This window comes from Drosophila sulfurigaster, chromosome X (genome assembly GCF_023558435.1).
Source record: "Drosophila sulfurigaster albostrigata strain 15112-1811.04 chromosome X, ASM2355843v2, whole genome shotgun sequence".
In the NCBI taxonomy this organism is placed as follows: Eukaryota; Metazoa; Arthropoda; class Insecta; order Diptera; family Drosophilidae; genus Drosophila; species Drosophila sulfurigaster.
Genome location: NC_084885.1, coordinates 4,790,986 through 4,815,105, shown reverse-complemented (window position 1 = coordinate 4,815,105; position 24,120 = coordinate 4,790,986). Strand labels below are relative to the sequence as shown.

Here is a 24,120-nt window from a genome sequence, read left to right as displayed (position 1 = left end):
TTTCAACAAATGAGGACCCAAATATTTTGTATGTCATTTTAATGCGCCTTTTGTGTTGCGCACAAAATGTTGCATTATTTGTTTTTAATATTATTTGCTGCTGCTGTTGTTGCCGCATTTGTCGAATGCATTTTGGAAATCATGTGAAAATATGCAATAAACAACAGCAAACAACAACAACAACAGCGAAATGCACAACATGACAATGCCACAATTTATGCAAAATGCATTTAAATATGCATAAAACAATTTTTCACATTTGTTTCTTTCTTCATTCCTTTCTTGTCATTTCTTGTTGTTGTCTTGAATGACATTTCAAACATTTTTCCAGTTGTCAAATGAACTTTTCAGCCATTGTTGGGAAAGCATTTACAAATGATAAATTGTCATTGTCGTAGCTGTTTGTTGTTGTCATCAAAGAGCAGTTAGATTCGATTGGATGTAAAGTTAAATCGTAGAATTTGTAGTTTAAATACTTGATCAATTAGTTGATAAATAACTTAAACACTTAAATGCATTACTCACAAGTTGCACTATTTGGTGGCGTGCCTTTGATATCTGCAAGTAAAACAAAACAAAAACGAGACGATTAATCAAAAGATATTTGTTGAAAATACTTGTATTACTTAATTTTTGCTGCATGCAATCGCCAAATGACAAAATGTCAGGCAATCATTCAAATGCCACGGCGTAGAAAAACAAATATCAAATAAATACCAGCGCACAACAACAAGAAAAAAATGTCATAACAAGCCCCAAAAAACAAACACAAAAGACAACACAACACAACACACAAAAAAAATTGCAATTGCAAATGGCAAAGTGGCCCACGTAAAGCGCTAGAGACAAAAACAATAACAAAAACCCAAAAAGAAATATTTAAAAAATTGTCTACAAAAATAAATAAAACCGACAACAATTATATTCTGGCTGGCGCAGCCCAGCAACAACAACAACAACAACAGCTGTGACCCACATAGGCGGGGAGAGAGGTGGATTAAGGGGCGGGGGGAATGGCTTGCAACAACAAAGACATTTGGCAAGTCTAGCTAGCTGGCTGGCTGGCTGGCGAGGAAGCTGCCAAAGCCATAGAAGCAATTGGCTTAAAGTCTCAGTTTGTGTTGTTGTTGTTAGATAATTGCGGCATTTTAAAGCGCTTGCATTGTTTTGTTTTTGTTTCAAGTTTTTGTTTTTTTGTGTTTTTTCTTAGTGGTGCTAGTTGCGGCTGCTGCTGCCGCTGCTGCTGTTGGATTATGCAACCGCACGAGTGGCAAACATGAAGAAACAGTTATCTGTGAAATTGCATCGACAAACGTGATGAACGTTACCCCAATAGAAAAAGACAACAACAATAACAACAGCAGCAGCGACGTTACCAGGAATACTCGTCGTATCTAGCACAAAGCGCTCTCTTCCGACTCTTGCGACTGCGCTTTAGTGCCTAATTCTCATGTCATGCCCAGAGAAGAAGAGATCGCTGCCAACCGAGTGCAGACAATGCCAAAAACGCGATGGGAGAAGATGCTGTTGCTGCTGCTGCACTTTTACTGCACATTTCCCACACACCCACACACACACACACATACATATACAGTCCAACCTACAACCTCCAACCTCATCTACATCCCAATTCCCATCGCTGGCTTGACACACTCACACACTCGCCATGCGCCATGGGATAGTCATTTACTTTGTTAGTTAGTAACTTAGTTAGTTACCCAGCCTGCTAGTTAGTTGGTTGGTTAGTTAGTTAGTTGAGTTAGCTTGCTGTAAATGCGAAATGCCGCTCACAAGAGGCGCACAATTAACTGTGATCTCTTTAATCTAACATCTACTCAGCGAGTGCATGTGAGTGCGAATGCGAGTACTTGAATACTAGCGAGTATTCATGCGAGCACTTGCGACTCCACTAACACTGCAAACTTTTTGACGAAACATAATCATTTCTTTTGATATTTAACATATATCCGCTACTTGTAGGGTAGAAGAGTGTTTTAATTTTGTGCCTGCGGGAAATCTATGTCAAAGACAGACAAGAAAGTATTTCCAACCCCATACTTGATAGAGATAGAAATCTTCTTCGACAGTATTTGAAATGTTTGTTTTCAATTTTTTCCACGCCCACTTCAGACCCCGCAAATTGAAAATATTATTTGATTTTTGGTACATACAATAATCCATGATTCCTAAGAACTTGATTGTTTTCAAATAAAAATTGTCGAAGTTATTTAAGAAATACTTTTGTATTGCAAAAACGCTTTCTACAATTGGGTCTCAGCTGCTTTGGCAGGCAATCTAATATATTTTGTACTCTATGGTATATTTTAAAAGTTGCATAATGTGAATAAACCTAATATGGACATTGGTATATATTAATATTTTTACGTAATATTTATTTGCCATATTTTAAGAATTTTAAGCATTTTAAGAATAATACCGCACTGTATTTGTCTTATGAAAAATGGATAACGGGTATCTTATAGTCGTGCACACTCGACTGCAGTTTTCTTACTTGTTCTCTTCTGAATTTCATAAGAAAGATTATTAATGCAAAAGTGCTACAGAGATTATGCAGAAATTCTTTAAATTTAATAAAACCTTAAAAACTTCTGTTTCATTATTCATTGAGAACATTATGCATTATTGTGCTAATTTTATTTGAGATTAATAGTTATTGAAACTTAACTTAATACCTTTCTTTAGCACTGTACAAAAAGCACTCAAATATATATTGTTTTTTATTTTGTTTATTACTTAAATATAATAATTAAAATAAATACATTGATGCGCAACTGCAACAGATATTTAAAAGAATTTTTTATTATGGTAGTATATTTCTTTAAATTTATTAAAACCCAATATTCTCGAAATTAGTTGATGCCCAAAAAAAATTCTGCATTTAAAAAGAAAAATTATATTTTTTGTACTTTTCTTTGATTGGATAAATATGCAACAGATAATGAAATGCCTTTTTGTATATACATAGTATTTTAGCATAAATTAAAATACAACATTTTTGTAAAAAGTTTTAAGTTAATAAGATTAAAAGCTGTTGAAAAACAAATGAAAAATCACAATACTTTTATCATCTCGAATTATAAATTTCTTTTAAATTTTACTTTTAAAGGCGTGCTTTTATTCACTTTATTGAATTGAATATATTTGGAATATGAAAATGAATTATTGATTTATTTGATAATTGTAATTGAAACTGCTTTGAGGTGTGAAATTTTTCATTATTGTTATCGGCTTACTCATTTCCTATTATTTATGGATTTATTGTCGCAGTAAATAAATATATGGAAAACAGCAGAATAACGTCTTTAAAAAGTGTGATATTTTTTTTTGCGATTTCTCTTATAGGAAGTGAATACATTTTAGAGACCACTAGATGACTAATTTAGCTACATTAACTAATGACTTTTTGGGCCAGAAGCAATTTTGAAAATATAATTTAGACAACTAGGAAATGAATGTAGGTAGAATAATGATATAGATAAATACTAGAGTTGGTTGGCAAATACTTTTGTTGCTGTGAAATGGTATGTTCAATAACTGCGGCTGCAGAACTTCCTGGAAATCAAAACAAGCGTAATTCTAATGCAGCTCAGCAGCTCAGTAACAACAAAGTCCAGCTGTAATTGAGCTGTATGTATGGTTAAATCACAGACGGAGTGCAAGTTGTTGTTGTCACGACAGGGCGTGGGATACGTGGATATGTCTGTATGTGAGCCTTGAACTCAGCAAATGGCAAAATATTTGCACAGACAGCCTACGCAATGCGCCACATGGAATGTGAGTGTGTGAACAGGGCATTTGTGTTAACATAAGAGTTGCTACTAGTCGGGTAATTACGATGCCAAGCAACATCAACAACATCAACAACAACAACAAGAGCGAAAGCACAGTTGCATTTAATGCGCCTAATGAGCGGTTTGTTCTGCAACAGCAGCAGCAACAACAGAAGCAACAACAGCAGCAGCTGCAATCGAGTCAACAATAAGTCGAGCAAACGTGCAACTAATTCGCTGCAACATTTTGTTCCTATTCACATTTCAGTGTTTGTTGTTGCTGCCGCGCGGCTGTGCCACATTTTTTGCATCACTTGTCTTGGGGGCAAGTTCGTTTCCTAAGTCTTTTGTTTTCTATGGCGTGGGTAAAAAAGCGCACCGAAATCAAAAACCCAAAAACCAAACAACAGCACACACACAATTCGCCTTGCGCTGATTTCATTTTGTCTTGACGACGGCCCCTCCCTAAGCAACACCACTGTCTGCCACGCCCACAAAAGTCAGCTGAACAGAATTCTTTCATATTTCTGTGCCAGACTCTGAGTGAGACTTTACATGGCAAAGCTGTTGTTGCTGCTGCTGCTGCTGCTGCAAAAAAAAACAACAACGCTGTTCAAAATTCATACGCTTACGACACACGATTCGATTATGAAATTTTGTTGTAGGCGAAACCTATTCGATTTCGAGAGACTCGTTTTTATTGTTTGAGTGCATTGAAAGCACAAGTCACGCTTTCTTTCAAATCCATATAACAATAGTACGCTCTGCAAACAAAACTCTTAAACACATTTGCACTAATTAAAAGTCAAGTGTTAATTAAATCAAATAACAATTTGCCAAGGATGACAATCGTCGCAAGACCTCAACTATTTACACAAATAATAATAAACTCCATACACAATGTTATACTTCGCCATGCGATGCGATGCGTGGGGGAGTTTTTCGTTGTTGTACTATATTTGTTATTATAATGACAGAGCTGACAGACCGTGGCCAACTTGCAAGTTGTGAATTATGGCAAATGTTGGTTAAAGCATAACACAAATTAACCAAAATATTATTGGCATGTTTGCTTTGGATTGACAATGAATTTTGATTGAGTCTAGGTGAAGGTGTAACTTATTTTATAATTACAAGAATTTATTAAGTTGTAATGTGATTCATAGCAAAACAAAGTAAATTAAGTTTATAAGATATAAGTAAGTTATTCTATGATTCATTGCAAAACAAATTTAATTCATGTAAAATATTGAATAATATATTTTTTTTGTATTTATGTTTATATTTACAGTGGCTTTTATAGTTTTATTTGTATTCATAGTAATTTAATTTAATTGAAAGCTTTAACAACCTTTATATTTACAAGTGTTTAATAAAGTGTTTTATTTTGCCAGTTAATATTTGGTTCTATTTTATTTATTAATATACATATGTATGTGTTATAAATAACTATAAATTAGAATCAATATTTAAAAATTACTTTAACTTAACAAAGTTTACTTAACAAAATTAATTTATTTTTTGCAGTTGCCTTTAGTTGCCTTTAGAAATGTGTTTTCATAGTGTTTAATATAATAATATGCTTCATTTTGGCAGCTATTATTTTGATCTTTTAATTTTATTGTTTATTTTGGCAGCTAATGTTTTGCTCCACTTAGTTTATTAAGATATGTTGTGCCCTTGAAATAACTGAAATTTTCAAATTAATTTTATTTAAATAAAACAAAAAACGTATTTTGTTGCTGTAGTTGTAGTTTTTGTCTGTTTTATAATCGAAATATATTTCAATAAAGCGCCTTTGGCAGACATTATTTTATTTATTTTTATTACTCTATAGTTTTTTATTTTCGAGTGTCATGAACAACGTCTTTTACAACAATTGCATGTGTGGATTATGGGCTCAAGGAAATGCCCAAAAGTTAAATGTCATAAAAGGAACAAGTTTTCAATTTTGATTGTGGAAAAAACATTTTGCTTGGTTGTCAGTTGTTTTATAGAAGTTGTTTATTTTTTAGTAGCAAGTGCATGCTGCCGACATAATAAAAATCATATTTGTTGCTGTTTCGTTTGTTTATGATAGAAATCAAAAAGCGAAAGAAACTTCAACTGGAACTGACAACAACAACAATGAAAAGGAAGAGAGGAGACGAGAGCTACCGCATTGAGGCTAAACAAATTAAGCAAAGTTGTTTAGTTGATGATTACGTGGCCAGGGCCTGAGATTATTACATCATCCCATTGGCGTCACATCATTATAATCGAACAAAACACAAACAACAACAAAAAAAAAAAGACAATGGACGCAGCTCACCAGACCAGGGCTGAAGCTCAGCCTCAGTCTCAGTCTCATCTCCATCTTGATCTCTCAGCTCCGTCGCCAACTGCCATTTGCCATTTCTATGTCGATTTGCCGCTCATGCTCTTAGTTTAGGTCTCAGCGCCTCGACACGTTTGTGTCTTTCAGCTGGGTGTGTGCCCAAAACAAAAAGCAAAGGTAAGAGAAGCAAAAAATTCGCAATGCTTCAATGGAGCGACTTGCGGTCATATGATAGCCCTGCTTGGAACTGGAACAGACACAGATTCACTCACTACTCACTACTCACTACTCACACACAGCTCACAGCTCACAAGCAACTCACACACAACTGATGACTGTTGACTGGGTCTGAGGTTTTGCTTGACTTCATTTGCTGCATTCGTTGCTCTTGTTGTTGTTGTTGTAATTAAGGTTTTTTTTGCGTACACTTTGCGTTTTGGTTTCGGTTTCGATACTTTTTAATACCCGCTACCCATAGCGTAAAAGGGTATTATAACTTTGTCCCTGCAGAAGGAGTCAAAACGATTTAATCATATACTCGTAATAGTATACTAATATTCGAAATAAAGTCTTCGCTGTATTTTAGTATTTTTGGTATATTGGTATTTGGTATATTTTAAGAATAATACTATACTGGTGTGTATTGGTATACTAATATACCAAATACAACCATCAATATATTTTAGTATTTTTGCAGTATATTTAATTGGTATATTTATAATACCTTATTGTCATGTCTTATCAATATACCAAAGAAAGCATTCGGTATATTTCCGTTTTGTGTGGTATATTAATTTGTGTGGTATTTTAATACCACGCTGTCATCAATCAGTATATTATTATACCAAATATAGCCTTTGGTATATTTAAGTATTTTTGCGATGTATTAAGTCGGTATATTTTAAGAATAATGACGCCTTGTCATATAAGAGTATGTTAATATACCAAATACCTTAGTTGGTATATTTTAGTATTTTTGAAATATATTTATTTGTTATATTTTAAGAATAATACCGCATTATCGGTGCATTTTAGTATTTTTGGTATATTGGTATTTAATATATTTTTTTAGAATAATACCACACAGCCATCAAATAATATACTTGTATTATTATACCAAATATAGCATTCGGTATATTTTAGTACTTTGCGGTATATTTAATTTGTATATTTGAAGAATAATACCTTATTGTCACGTTATGATTTACCAATATACGAAATAATGCCTTCGGTATATTTTAGCTTTTGTGCTGTATATTAATTTGGTATATTTTAAGAATAATACCATGCGGTCATAAATCAATATATTATTATACCAGATGTAGCCTCTGGGATATTTTAGTATTTTTGCGGTATATTAGTATGGTATATTTTAAGAATACTACCGCTCTGCAATTTATTAGTATACTAATATACCAAATATATCCTTCGGTATATTTTAAGTATTTTTACGGTATATTCATATGGTATACTTATATGAATAATACCGCACAGTGCTCAAAATGGGTAGCGGGTATCTCACAGTTGAGCACACTCCACTATAGTTTTCTTAGTTGTTTTTTTTTTTTGTTGCTGTTATTTTTGGTGTGCAGTCGACTCGAACTTCCACTGCCACTGCTGCAACTGAAACTGGGATTGGGATTGGGACTGGGACTGGGACTGGGATCGAGTCGGGGCATATGCATATGCCGAAGCATATATGTAATAAATGGGGAAGTGTTTGCATGCGCTCGGTAATCGATATGAAGCTAATCGAGAAAAGGAGTGCTGGCACAAAGGGAGGGCAGCATTTTATCTAATATGCCCCTCGTAATGGCAATAATTGTCTAGCATTAGTTGTTGCATTCAACCGCAGATGATTTCATAGACAATTCCCCCCCGCCCGTATGTGTAGTCAATGATTGTTGACGGTGCATTGTTTATGACTCGTTATTATGTCACACTTTTGCTTTTTTCGCTTCCTGATCTTCAAATACGGCGACTTGAATTTCGAGCTAGTTGTCGATAATGCATCGAAAAGTAGGCGAACAGCGAACAACAAAGTTGAGTTATGCAGCCACATTTGAAACTGTTTTTATTAGTAATAACATAACATCAATAATTCTTTAAATTAATTTCTACTTGATTCGCATAATTGTTATTGAAAGCAAGAGTCTTCAAGCTATACAGGTCTCTTCTATTAATAAACCTTTGAATTGTGAATTCTTGATTTGGAGAAAGTGAATTCAAATATTTAAATTTTAACATTTCATCTTAACGGTTGTTCTACGTTCCAAACTTCAAGTGTATGTTGAAGCGGTTTAAAACAACTGTTTGCCACTCATTATCTGATAGATCTGTGTAAGTAATTTGTGACCTCTCTCTGCTTTAAGGTGCAATGCCCTCAAGACGTGGGCATCGAATTCCGTTACGGAAGTGCTCGCTTTAATTGCATGTGTGGGCTGCAATTTTGCCCATCCAGTGTAGCTACTGTAGTCGTAATTTACTACTGCAAACAGTGCAAACAACTTCTATCACACGATGGGTAGACTAATAAAGCCGTGTACTTTGTTTTAGAGAGACCTCACACCCACTCAAATTGCACTATCTACGCGTAAATGTCTTTCTAGATACTAATTAGACTTGTCTTCAATCACCATACCTCGTAATATTTGAAAATAACAGACAGCACGGATTTAATTGGATATTATGTTTCATTTTACATTTACATTTTTCTAATTTTCAAATTGTATTTCCTTTTTTTTTTAATTTGGAGTCTTGCTGATTAATCTTTTCTTATTTTTATGGATCATGCTATATTGAATTAAATCGGTCTTCAATGACCATACCTCGTAATATTTAAAAATAACAGAGAGCACGGATTTAATTGTTATAATATTTCAATATATATTTTTACAGTTAAGCAATATTTAAAATTTTAAATTATATATAATTTCGTTTTAATTGCCCTCTTTCTGGTTATTCTATTTTTTGTATATCCAATTAAATCCATTTTCCATTAGCAAGCTTTGTAATATTTAAAATTGAGGAAATTCATATTTAAATGGGTGTAATCTTGAAATTTATTTTTACTTTTAGGCAATTTTAAAAATTAATGAAATTTTACATTTTTCATTTGCAGTCATTTGATTGTTCATATTCAAATATATCTAAAAATATATTTTAAACTTAAAACTTTAAAAATTTATTTGAATATATGTATACTTTTGTATTCTATTAGATTGTTGGATTATAGTTTAAGTGTTATACAAATACAAAATGCTACATCAAATTTCAGTCATTCCAAAATAGTTTTCAGCTTGTAATTTCCAGGGTATCCGGCTTAGCAGACTATCACTTGATTGTTGTATGTTTTTGACAAGATCTCGATTTCGTTGATGCTTATTTATTTGTCTCTTTCAAATTGAGGCGTACTTTAACTTCAGCAACATTGTAGCCTTCGTGCATTTGTTGTTGTCATTCATTTTTGTTTTCTTTTCAATATTTTGTTTTACGTTGCGTTCCCCTAGCCCCCGGCCCCCTTCGGTTCCTCTTCCGCTGACACGCCCCTTTGCACGCGTGCACCCTTCGCGGCCATTGAAAGGTTTCGCCTTGAAATCGCATTCGAAGCGGGAAATGATTTGTTGTCGTTGTCGTTGCTGTTGCCGTGTATCTTTATAAGTATATTATTTTTTTTTATTTTCGGGTCTCACTGTGGGAACTTTTCAATTACGATGTATATCTGGTCAAGGTAACGATACGCGTAATACATAACAACAACAACAGCAACAACAACATCAACAGCAACAACATCATCAACGAAGAGCAACAATAACTGGTTCTATAAATCATTATTATAATAATAATAATTGAAAATTGTGACGCCTAAACTTTGTGCACAAGCAAACAGGCTAAAAATTGGCTCGCCATTCCCATTATATTTATTATCTCATTTTGTATTTGAGAATTGTTTTGTTTTTGTTGCATATATTAAATTTAAACATTTTCTTTTGCTGCATTTGTTGTTACTGCAAATACTAACTATAAAGCAAATAGGGGAAAATAAACCTATGACATGAACTATCAAATACTCTATACGTTTTACATTTTCTACAAAATTAAATTTATATTTTAATACAAAATATATCATGGATTTTGCTGACAATCTGGTATATTTTATACTCTATGGTATATTTCGAATAACATTTGCTATATTTTTGTATTTTTTCGATACATTTGTAGAATATGGTTTTATTGGAAATGGGTTGCGAGTATCTCACAGTCGAGCATACTTGAGTGTAACTTTTTAACTTGTTGTATCAATAAACAATACAAAAAATATATATTTCATATTATAGTTTTGAAAATTTGAATGCTTTTCGATTTGATAGTATTCCCTTTTGGAATTATGAGTTCTTTAAAGAGTATTTCATATTTAAATTACACAAAAAAACGCTAATCACGGATATTAAATACTATACGTAAATTCATGAATCATGCTCTAGCTCTTTGGCTACATTTGCTATTGCCAAATTTTCCATTATACATTTGAATTGCGGAAGCTGAAAATTATTGCATGAAAAGCGCCGCTTGCCACAAAACAAGCCAACAACAATAGCGATTATTAATTGTTGCTGTCAGTAAAAATGAAAAAGTCGAAAAAAAAAATAATGGAACAAATTAAAAATAGACATACTTATTTTTAAAGTGCGCTAAATTGGTTTGCTATTATATTTTTTCGCCACTTTTATTGTACGAATTCTTTTATATGGAGCATGCAAAATGCGTGCAACAAATGAGGCAATCAAGCGTTGCCCTCTCTTGACTCTTGAATAAGAAGAGGAACAATGCAGCATGACTTGGAGATAGTTAAGAGTTGATAATTGCAAAGACCAACGGGAGACGATTCTTTGATGGTAGCGCAAAATTGTAAGTACACTATTTTGATTACGTATACATAATATTCGCTGACCGGATTTCGTTTTAGAATTATAATTTGAAAAGTCAAATAAATCGCAGACTATAAAATAACATATAATTATTTTTAAATGCCCCCTCAATGTGAGAAAACAACACACGTTGACTTGTTGTCCACTTCCGTGCTCGATGGCTTCAGTTAGTGGGTCATTGAAGAAGTCAAGTCAAATGCTCAACAACAACTAGATACACGATAAAAGCACAAGCAACAACCACAACAACAACGATTGCACGACTCTTTTGATTGGCCTTTTATGTCCACGAGATTCAATGAAGAAAAAACCAAGAAAAAAATCCAATTTGTTTAATACGCCGAAAAGGTCAAAATATGATTCGATTGATTGTATTTTTATGTGTCTGTGTGTGTGTGTGTGCCCTACACTTGACTTGACTCGCAAAGAAAAAGCTTTAGCTTCAACTGGGTCGATAAGGTGAGCCATCGTCCCCCCCGTTCCTCACCCCTTTGGCTGGGTCAATCAATTGATAAAAAATGATTGTTTTTGATGCCAAAGCCAAAGCCAAATGACTTAATGAGTTTATTATGTCGGCGCTTGGATCATTATAAATTTGTCACAAATTCAAAAGAAATCGAATGAACTTGTAACGTATAAACGTATGAATTTACAACTTACAATTAAATTATGATATCGCTTGTTATATTGTTACAATCGATCAGCTTAATATCATTGTTAGCATTTGTATTATTTAAGTGGCATAATATGCACAAGGGGATCGTTTAGTAAAGCTGTTATTTTGTTGTAAAGTGAATAAAAGACAAAAGACATGAATGTTGAAGGCTACCAATGACGCTTGGCTGTCAAATTGTGTAAAGTGTGTTATAATATTCTCTATAAGCTGAGGAATTTTCTAGAAGAAATACACTTTAAAGTCCTAAGGAGAGAGGAGCATAACAAAAATGTAAATTACTCGAAAGTATAATATTTATGTTATGAACTTCTGTGAGTAACGTGAATTTTTAGTTTAAACTTCTTGGGTTTAACATTTGGGGCTAGTTCTTTTTTTCTTCAGTTGGATTTTTCGATTTTTACAATGTCTTAATTGATCCGACAAGTTTTGTTAGTTGAATAATATTTTGGCTGCGGAAATATTGAGGATATTGCGGAAGGCCTTTGCTGATTCTACCATGTCACAGAAAAATGTTTATTAGTACTGCAAAAACTTCAAAGTGTGTCGGGAACTTGTTGATGACTTGAAGCGCTCCAGACGATAATTGAGAGATGAATATCACATGATTGAAGTGAAGTAATTGGTGCACAAAAATCGTTGATTAACTGCTAGACATCTGACTGATATGATCGGATTATCAGAAGGATCTGTGAAAGCCATTTTGAGGCCTATGAAAAATCAAATCTCGTTTGGTACCGAAAATACTTTATATACTTTATAAATTCACTTGTTGTTCGTGATCATTTCGAACAAAATTTGACTTATATCGTTTCACAAACAGCGTACTTTCCTGATTTGTCTTCGAGTGACATTGTTTTATTCCCAAAACCCTAGAGATCACTCCGGGAAATGTTGAAGAAGGCGCAGATGTCTATACCGGAACGGGACTATTTGGCATGTTTTGAGGATTTACAAAAACTTTCGCATAAGTGTATTTTATCGGAAGGGAATTAGCTTGAAGAGGATGAAATTGATTCAGAAGAAATTCCCCGTACTTTTCGCCCACAGTAGTATTTAATTGAAATATAGATTAAATGATGTATTTCGTTCTTTTTTTTTGTACTTTGTTCATGCTACTAAATTTATGGCATACGAGTGCTTAATAAATTTACACTTCTGATACTGCCAAATTATATTTATGTATAAAAAAATAATCCCATATCTTTGTGTATTGGCCATCAAGCAATGAAAGCCATTTAGAGTGAGGTCAGACGATAGGGTTGCTGTCCGACATATCTGAATCTTGTTTCAAGTTCTTGTTACACTTTTTCGCACACTTCCCACTGCATTGCCCTTAATTGTCAAGTTTTTCTGTTTTGTATATGAATATTTTGTGTTGTTGTCAGTTTGTTTATTTTTTTGGTGTAACTGAAACTCGATTCGCATGACAAGTGGCAAGAGGCAAGAGGCAAGCGGCAACGAGAGCAGGGCATGATACGAGAAATGAAAATGAAAATGAAAAGCACAAGTTTTGAGTTTGAGTTTGAGTTTCGAGTTGAAGACGTGTTTTTTTCTTTCGTGGAGCAGGTCAACTGGTTGCTGTTGAAGTAGCGTTGGGCGCTGGTCGACCGCCAAAAGACAATGCGAAATATAATCATAATAATATCAACAACAACTATGCTAATAAAAATAACAAGCTGCCAAGCAGCAGCAGCAGGCAGCAACAACAAAGTTTAATGTCGCATGACATTAATGACGGAAATCTGAGGCAGCAGCAGCCAAAGTGGCCGCCAAATGGACGCACTACGTCAAAGCCAGCAAACGAAAGCAAACAAACAAACAAACAGAAAACAGAGAAAAAAAAACCAACTGAAATTGACAACACTTTCAATTGTCGCATGTTGTTGACCACGTTCGCCTGAGAAACATAGAAAACTGACCCCTTTCCCTCCTCCCACACACACTGCGCTCCTACTTACTCCCATTAAGTCTGCTTCCCTCCCTTCCACATCCACTGCAGATCGTTACCTTCCTGCTTACCTGTGTCTGTCAGTGTTCGACTTGTTCAGTCGCTGCAAAACGTACAGCAAAATACACCTCACAACAGTCAAAGCAATTTTTAATGGTTTTTAATGAAAACAAAAGTGAAACACAAACTGAAACGGGCCTCGGTTAATGGCCAAAAACAAAAAAAAAAAAAAGCTGAACAACACTGCCTGACTCTGCATCCGTGGGGCCCTGTGAAACCAAAAGTGGTTGTATTAACATTTAATTAAGGCGCAAAGTTCACAGTTAACTAACTGGTTGCTCACACCGATACGGACATGGCCAATTCCAAAAATGGCAAAAACAACCACTCGATGTGCCGCAAATTTCAATTCGAAAATCATTTTAGAATATCGAGATTTATTTATTTGCGTTTCCTATTCGAGATTATTGAAGAGTCTTAAGCTGTTTTTGCCACTTCAGCAGAGTTAATCGTTTAAGCAGACCAAAATATTAAAAATTATACATATGTTTATCTTTGACTTAAGCAATTTTACAGACAATGAACTAAGTTTTGTCTTTCAAATGCATGACAATATTAAATTAAATTAATTATATAATGAAGACGGCAAAGCTCGCCGAAATGAAATCATAAAAATAATACAATGATTGACATAAGTATTAGCCAAATTAGACGGCAATTGAGTTTGTTAACTGAATGCTGCTGTTGTTGTTGCTGTTGTTGTGGGCCAATTTCACAGTATGTCTCATCTTAATGACATGCAAGTCGAGACGAAGGCAAAGGAGAAGGAGAAGATGATGTCTGTAAACATAATTTACAATCATCTTGGCTGGTATGATTTGGCTCTCAGGAGTTTCGAGACTGATTCGCTTGGACATCATCAAGAGTGAAGAGCTTTAAATTAGCTAGCCAGAGCCAAAACGAATCCGTTGACAATGCATATTACATGGACATGGGAGCGGCTTTCTAGCCAAAGTTCATTTTAGCTTATTTTTCTTTCAAGTCTTTTCCACTTTTTGTTTTATTTGCTCAAAATATTTTCGTTAATTTGCATTTAATTTATTTGGCCATAAAAATGCAGGCGGTGCTCCTCATAAATTGTCCATTGCTACCGTTGCCGCTGGCACATTAACCCCCAGTCCCCTCTCCTCCCTCTCCACTCTCCTCTAACCCAGCCTCAGCACTTGTTGGTTGGTCATGTGTATTCCATGATCTGAGCACAACGCCAACTCCATCTTTCAAGTTGGCCCGATCCATGTCTGGCTGCCAAGTTTCCAACCGAAACGAATCGATTTTGGCATTTTGTTTTTCTCTTCTCTTTTTTTTTTTTGCTTTTTGATTTTTATATTTATTTCGCGTTTGTCTGGATTTTGTGTTGTTGCTTTTATTTTTATTTCTCAGTTCGCTCTCTCGTTAAGAGAAAGGTGCTGCTGATCAGTCAGCAAACCAGTAACAACAACAACAGCAACCAGCAACCAACAACCAACAGCCAACTCCACCGGCAACACACGCGCAATTCACTTTCTAATGATGCACATAAAAAATATAAAGAAAGGAAAAAAATCTCTTTTTCATTTGCAATATATAAATATTTGTCGCCTTTGGCGTTGACCGCCAGCCACAGCAACAGCAACAGCAACAAACAACGATCGCAAAATCAAATATTATAAAATAAAAATTAATAAAAGCCAAAAACTTGAAAACCAAAACAAAAAAAAAATATGTCCTGTCATAAAATTGCAAAATTTATGTGGCAAATTAATATGCACAAGTCGCGCAAAATATTTTGAATTATTTGCGTTGTCTTTTGGGCAAATTTGCAATTAGTTATACACAACGAAAAATATATCGTTTATGTAGATATATTTGCATATACATTGCGGGTACTTAACACATGCCAACATAAAAATCAAATCTTTATTAAGTGTGTGCAAAATAAAGACAAGTTGACAGAAGCGCAGACGATATCAAAATACTCTAACATTATCAACAAAAACAAAATTATGAAATATAAATATACTTTATTAACTACAAATCATGTTCAATTATTGTTATCAAATTGAACATTATCAAATAAATTGAATAATATAAAATTTGTTAAACTAAAATAAATGCTCAAAGTGTTGGATATTTCTAGACTAAATAAATAAAAGTTGAGGTATGTTTTCGGCTAGAAAGTTGTTCCAAATCAATACTTAATTGATTCCTATTTTATCAAGCGAAGATCGAGAGTTCACACAATTAATAAAACTCATTCGATTTATAGTATTAGTAGATCAAGATGTTCTAGTTATACCACGATTAAACTATTAATCAAACGATTGTAACAAATTCCATGGTAAAGATCATAAATCAGAAATAGATTAATTATCGATTTGATTGGAAATTAAATTAATAGTATGGTTGAGTATGAAAAGAGAGTTAGATGAATGGCGCTTAATTAGACATTCGCAGAAACAAGCGGAGAAAGTTCTAGATGCAAATGACGTATACGTAATATTAATGGACGATAAGAAAGTGCTTCGCAATGAAAGGGACTTTCTTGGCATAAATAACAATGTTGTAGAGCCAAAATGTTAGAGGCGCTGGCCAAAGTGTTGACCAAAGCAATTTGCACTTGCAGGTTGCAGAGTATCTTTTTCGGCATGAAACGGGTTTAAGTGTTTTTTTGGCCTTTTTGGCGGGTTTTTTTTATATTTTTGTTCGTTACCATTTAGATGAGTTATAGGTGAAAATTGTCGCGAAAGTCGTGAGTTATGAATCGGTTGCTGTTACAGCTCTCGTTGTTGTCGTTGCTGTTGTTGCTGTTGCTGTTGCTATTTACTGCCTGTCTGCTGCTGTTTTTCTATTTTGTTGTTGTTGCGCAAAGAAAACAGCGCCGTGAAGGTCAAGAAACTTTTAAGCGCTTCGCTGGCTGCTGACTACCGATTGTCGACTACTTGGCTTGGCTACATTTTCCATGTGCCAGCTACCAATACCAAACGTCTTCGGCCTCTTCTACAGCCACGTGTTGTCGTTGTTGTAACTTAGCATTTAATTAATTAAAGTAAATCACTTTTGGTCTGCGAGACGCATAAAACGCATTAATCATTCAAAAATTAGTTCACATTTCCGTTCACCTTCAATAAATTGTATTTGCATGTAATTTATAACAAAAACAAACATATAACGACACAGCGGAGAGCAACGAAATCAGCATAAAGAAATAACTCTGATTTGCCCATTTCATTCATTCATGCGGGCGAATTAACTGCGAAATTATTTTCGAAAAAAAACATGCACACAAACAAAAAAAAAAGGGTATTCATCATCTACAATAATTGATAGGGGTTTATGGTTGATGTTACGAAAAAGTATTACTCAGCTTTCAGGAGGGGGGAGTCCGTTACCCCCATTTCGACTTCCCATAAGCCAAAAATACATATTTGTATATACATATGTATGTATAACATTAAGAGCGGGACGCACCCATTTTCTGGGGAAGATCTCTCTCCGGCAAGATGATCAAGTTTATTTTTAATCTTTAATGCATGTTCCTGCAAAAACATGGGACAAGCTTGGGATTTGCATATGGGAAAGATCAGTTGTAGTTAAAAGCATGAAGTTAAATGAAATTAGCTGGCAATTTATTAAAGGTGGGTAGTTAAAGGACACGAAAAATTAATTATTTTTATATTTTTTTATTTATAAACTTGGAAATAATGTGATACATTTAATTTAAAAGAGTTGTGTACTTTAAAATAGCAGTGTATCAGAAGAGCTACATTTAAAATGTTCTGTAATCGCTACCTATACGTTATTAATCTTTTATGCCTGCAGGAAATGTGTCTAACAATCAGAAGGAGGCATTTCCGACCCCATATTGTATATATATATATGTTATTTTCGATCAGATGAGCGATATGAAGCGTGATATATAATACTATAGAACTGTCTACTTTAAAAGAAGCAAAAGAAGCAGAACTATAAAATGTTTTTTTTTAGCATTTAAGTTATTTTTAGTGAATCTCTTAATAATAGTATTTTTCAATCTAATTCCCTTCAACTATATTTTTATGATTTTAAGTTATGATATTGAAATATTAAATTGAGTTATATTGTATGGCTTTGATTGTCATATTTCAAAAAATCGAATATTTGAGTTATATTTTTGTTTTATTGCAGAATTGAATTTCGAAATATATACAATATTATATTTTAATGTTCCAATGGACTTCACGAAATTTTAAATATTTTAAGAAACAGTGAGCATATTGAGGCTGAGAGGAAAGTCTTTCTTTCCTTCTAAAAAATTAAGTTAATTTCTATGGAATTATTTATAATAATATTAATTACTCATACTTATGAACAATAGTTTCTACTGCCCAATATGGTGTGTACGAATGGGTGTGTGTGTGTGTATTGTCTCTTTTGTTGTGTTGTGTCTCGTACACTTTTGGCTTAACTGTTTAACTGACAGCGCTGTCAAATTTGTTGTTGCTATTGTTGGCCGTTGCTGTTGCCGTTGCGTTTCACACGCGCGTTAATTAAATTGATGAACCTCTCGCAGTCGCAGTCGCAGTCGGCGTCAGCGTCTCAGTTGCTGTCGCCATCTCAGTTGCTGTCGTCGTTGCTGTTGCTGTCGCCGTCACCAACACCGTCGTCACTGTCGCTTCGTCCGCTTCCTCAGCGAGAGCTTTTGATCTTTTGGGTGCGTGAGCGTAAGCGTAAGCTATTTTGTTTTTTCTTTACTTTGTTTTTTAGTTTTTTTTTGGCTTGAGCATTCTTTTCACTTTTGCTCGTTGAGAGTGTGAAATTACAATAACAACAATGGCACCTGCGGCGCGCCTACAACCGACCAACGACAGCTCCAGCTGTGAGAGAGCAGGTGGACACGAGACTGAGTCAGCGAGGTAGAGAGAAAGAGCGACAGAGAGAGAGAGAGAGAGAGAGAGACAGAGTAAGTAAAAGAGGCGACTGCATTGTTCGATTTAACTTTCACTGATTGCCCGTTGACAATGCGACGATGCTTCGTTGACGTTGACGCAGACCTTTGGCATTGTTGCTGCCGCTGCTGCTGCTGCTGATGTTGCAGGTGTAGGTCGTTGTGTCGAGTTGTCTGTAAGTGTGCTTGTGGGTTTGTTGTGTATACTGTATTAACGAGCAAGTACTACACGGCCTCTCTGCATGCATCTATGGCAATTATTTTGCGCGCTAAAAAATTTCATTTACTTTCTATATGGAAATATTTGCACACTTTTGAAAAATCTTGAAAGCTTAGAAAGTCTTCACCAATAAGGTAACGCCCAGGCTTGTTGCTGCCGCTGACGACGACGACGACTCTCGCAGACTCTCAAAAGAAGCATCGAGACTGACTCCCAACCCAGACAATTTCAATTTTAATTTCTTCTTTTTGTGTGTTGTGTGTGTGTTTTTTTTTTTATAGCGTGCGGAAGTTGACGTCCCCGTTTCTTTAGCTTCTTCGTTTGCATTTAGGTACTGCTGCTGTTGCTGCTGTTGCTGTGGTTGCTAATTAAATGATTGTTTGATTTGATTTTGACAGATCAACGCGAATGGATTACAAAATACGCTATGCGAAAGTTTTTTTTATTTGGTTTGTCAACTTAAGTTAACTGGGCGATGATGGATTGGTGAAATGTGTCAAATCTCCACTTAAAGCAACAACATTCGGGTGTGTGGGCCATTGGGGCATTAGCCAAATTTCCCCCGAAAGCTAATTTCGAATTTCAAATTTGTTAATGGCACTTCGAACCGAGTGAAATCACATTTAATGAAAGGCTGTCTGTAACAATGAGAATTACTCATAAGCGCAATGCTTTGGGATGCGATTATATTTTCGATTTTATTATTGTACATTTTAATAAGATGACGCTGACTTATTTACGCATAGTTTAAAGTAAAAACAAGAAAAAAGTAAGATAACCGCTGCCCATTTTTATTGAAAGCAAAACAGTGCGGTATTATTCTTAAAATATACCAAATTTATATACCACAAAAATACTAATATTTACTATTTTTGGTATATTGGTATATTGATATACTATAACATGACATTGCGATTTTATTCTTAAAATATACCAAATTAGTATACTACAACACTAAAAATATACTAAAATCTTTATTTGGTATATTGGTATAAAACTTATTAAAAATATACGAAAGAGTGCAAAATATACTAAATACTACAACAATACTACAAATATTCCAAAATCTATATTTGGTATATTGGTGTAAGAATATTCGAAAATATACTAAAGACTAGAAAATATACTAAATACTGCAACAATACTACAAATATACCAAAATCTATATTTGGTATATTGGTATAAGGCTACATAAAATACACACAAAGAGTACAAAATATACTAAATTATGCAACCATACTACAATTATACCAAAATTTGTATTTGATATATTGGTATAAGACTACTCAAAAATATACCAAAGAGTAGAAAATATACTAAATTGTCAGCCAAAGCAACCCAAAAAATATCCATAAAGAAAACTTCTATACACAGAAGACACAATAATTATGTGTGTGTGTTGCAAATACATATAATTATTGAACGAGTGTAAATGTTTCACAGGAGAAAAGATAATTGTGGATTGAAATTATATATGATACCATAATTGAAACGCTGTCAAAGAGTAAGAATGTTCCACTTAACAAGAGTAAGAGAAAACGTCAGTTCTGACTTCGATTCTAAATATGTATTAGAGACAGGTTTTGCTAGGCGTAGAAAGTGTGCAGCGGGTCCGCAATAAATATCAATGGATCTAATTAGCTTGTAGATATTATCAATGATGTTTTAATTGCCTGTTCAACTAACATATATAAAAAGTAAGTTTCTTACTTGACAGGCAACAGGCTTCTTAACGCTGTTTGTTGACTTGTTTTTAGCTGAATCCAAACGAAGAACAGAAATGGAAAACCCGAATCGAAACTCGCAAAAGGAGATGCAAAAATCTGTTGATCGCATGATATATTTGACAGTTTGAGCAGAGCAATAGTAATAATAATAGCAATAGCGAAAAGCAATAATAATAATAATAACAATAAAAATCGTTGTCGTTGTTGTTGTTGCCATGCGGCATTAAATTCCTAGCAGCAACATCAGCGAAGCGCAAAAGGCAAGATGTTATTGTTGTTGTTGTTGTTATTGTTGAGGAGTTTATCAGAAGAACTGAAGCTCGAAAAGAAAAACTCTACTAAATGCATGCTGGAGAAGGAAAAACTTGTTTTGTGCGCTGCCGCACTCAAGAAAAATGCTGATAAAAATAAATAACGAAAAGTGCCGAGTTAAATGTGAAGACACTGCGGATCTCTATAGCTCTCTGTGTGTGTGTGTGTCGAAGAATTTTCCAGGCCTTGCAACAACATCTTGATTTTGTTGCTGCCACAGTTGGCAATTGCACAGTAAATTGCTATACCCACTGGACATACCTACTATACGTTTATTCGCTCTCTCTTGCTCTCTCGCCTTGGATGCAGCTGCTGCTAAACTTGATTTCTATGTTGTTTATGAATTTGTTGCCGTGCAAAGCCGTGCAGCATCAGAGTGCAGACTGTAGATAGCAGACCACAGGCTGCAGCCCTTCCCCTGCCCTCTGTTTGGTTGCTTGAGCGAATGGTCAAGTCATAAATAAATCTTGCAACGCATCGCAGCAACAACTGCAGCAGCAACATCAGCAGCAACAGCAGCAGCAGCAATGCCTGTGAATTGAACTGCAGATGTTGTCTGTTTAATTACCTACACATCACATACACATACACACACAGGCTGGCAAACCTTAATAGTCAAAGATTTCTTGCCACTGACGACACTGTTGCTGCGGTTGCTGCCCCCTCTTTCAGCTGCAACACTTCTGCCCAGCTACCCAGCTCATTCACTCGGCATCGTTCAGTTCACTTGGCGCGCAAACCTGAGCCGAGAAGCGTGAAAAGCAACAAAGCAAAATAAAACAAGAGAGCCAAAGAAAGAAAAATATAAAAAATACAAAAATAGAAAGAAAAACCTGCAAACTACGACCAGCAACCAGCAACCAAAAAGCGACAAGCGAACCAGCAACCAGCAACGAGCAACAACCCAAAAATCCAGGCCAACTGTCTCAAGTCAAAGTCATAGCAAACTCTTGGGATTGTTGTGCGCCACTCGCCGCCTCTCTATGCAATTCTCAATGTGTCGAGATGCTCAGCTTAGCAACTGCTTCAATTGTTGCCATTCTCTCTCTCTCTATCTCTATTGCTTACTTACTTTTCCCACTCGCTGCGTCTTGGTTTGTTGTTTTTGTTTTTTACATCAATTTGCATAGCTATAAGTTCCGTAGCGCTTCTTTTTTTTTTGTTGGTATACCCTATGCACAACAGACCTACATATCAGCGTATAAGTACGAGTACAAGCTCCATCTTCATATGGTTTGTGGGCAAGTGCAACTTTCTAGGCACTTTATATTCTGTAATACATCTTCAATTGCCTCAAAAGTCGGGCATTCGCAATTTTGTATTCACGGAACCTCATTTTTAGTGTATTCATTAGCAGAAACAATACCTCACACTGTGCCAAATGTTGGGTCGTAACCGCACGTTGGGCGCAATGTGGTTTGCTGATCTAACTACACGGATAGAAAAAAACGTGCTAAAATCAAAAATAAAATCTTGAAGTAAGATTGTATGATTCTAGATTGCCCAATCTTGAAATTGAGAATTATAATCTTGTTTCAAAAATGGAAAAAAACTTAAAAATTAAACCAAACAATTTATTTTTAAATTTAAACCCAAATTCTGGATTGACCGATCTTGAAATTATAATCTTGTTTGAAAAATGCAAAAGTCTTAAAATTGAACCCAGAAGGAAAATTTGTAAATAAATATCAAACATTCTAAAATGTAGATAATTTAAAACAAAATAAAAATTAATTTTGCAGTCTACTTTTCCATCTAGATTTTTCTCTCTGAGTATATGTGCGGAGTGATTAAAATTGATTTGTGGAAATTCAACATTATTTTAGATTTTTTTCTGAGAAGTTTTAAAACAGCTGTCATTGAGAACCTAACGATTATATCGACCTACCCTACAGCACGAACGGATATGATAAGCGAGAAAAATACGAGTAACGAATTAGGAAGTATATGCCAAATATATTGGAATGTATATGTTTCTTATTTATACTATTTGTTCATTAGCACTTTTAAAATAAAGACGCAAGCAAATGTAAACCGGCATTTAAGTTTATTAGCAGTATACTATATTTCCGTTTTGTCTAATAATTTTCCCATTAAAAATAGATAGAGGCTAATCAGAATTGTATTTCTGCAAAATGTACCTAAATCATACATTCTTTACAATAACTTCAAGCATTTCTGACGCTGCAAATATGTATCGTAAGAAATTAATTATGTATACCACGCCTCTCTACGCGATTCTCATGTAGGTTGTGCACTTGAAGCTTCATTCATAAGCTTGTTCGGCCCGCCTGCTGAGCACTGAACAGCCTGCAGTCTGGTTTAGCCACTAGAAAGTGGGCGTATTTGTCGCCGCCACAGAATTTTCACCCGTTGCAACTGCCAGCTGCCAAGATGCACATGCTGAGCTCCACTTGACGCGAAGTTGTTGCACACACACACACACATGTATATACAGAAGAACATTAATATATATGTGGCACACACACACACACTCAATCAAAATTAGATCGTGTTCTGTCATAAAAGCAGCTCGCTCCAAACGTTGCCACACATAGCAAATTGGCTTCACAAATATTTTCGAGTCTAACGGCAGTTCTGGAAGATTTGTCTTACCCGCTTGGCTGCCCCCCAGTCACCACTTCCGTTCTTCTCCGGCACAACTAGCTGCTGACTTTTGGTCGAATCTCCAGCTGATGTCAGCTTTGGTTTTGGGTTTTTGATGTTTTGCACTCGCGTTTCGATTTCTGTTTCGTTTCTATTCAATTCTTTCTCTTTGTGCTCAGCACTGTTGTTCACCTCTTCGGATGCAGGACATTAGAATGCAACAAACATAACAAAAAAAAAATAAAAACAATTCGATAGAATAACAACAATCTCTTGGATTGCACTATACTTGTTGTTTGCTGTTTTGGTGTTTTTGTTTTTTTCTTGAGTGTTCGTTTTTTTTTCTTTTTTTATTATGGTGTGTTTTGGTGCAACAACCAACGTCTTTGAGTAGCGCGCACAAACTAACAAAAGCGCCGCACAACAATAACAACAAGAGACACCAAAGACACCAGCAACGTTGGCAGAGAAAACAAGTAACAGAACTGTTAACTTGGCCCACACTGACAAGCAAGTACTCTTCAAAGAAAGAGCGAAAAGTTAATGCAGAAAGTACTTAAGACTTGTAAAGTTTATTTTTTAACTCTGGTAATGTTCAAAATATATTCTTACTATTTGTAATTTTTTTTAT

General features: G+C 34.8%; 1 protein-coding gene across 1 annotated transcript in view; it reads right to left on the bottom strand.

Moving 5' to 3' along the window:
* LOC133847425 (hormone receptor 4) overlaps positions 1-23,828 on the bottom strand; it is a 56,589-nt gene extending 32,761 nt beyond the window's left edge. The window contains exons 1-2 of the mRNA XM_062282456.1: positions 23,499-23,828; positions 526-558 (exon numbers count right to left, since the gene is read on the bottom strand). The gene's annotated coding sequence lies outside the window, so the exon portion shown is untranslated. The remainder of the gene's footprint in view (positions 1-525; positions 559-23,498) is intronic.
* Between the last annotated feature and the right edge of the window lie 292 nt (positions 23,829-24,120).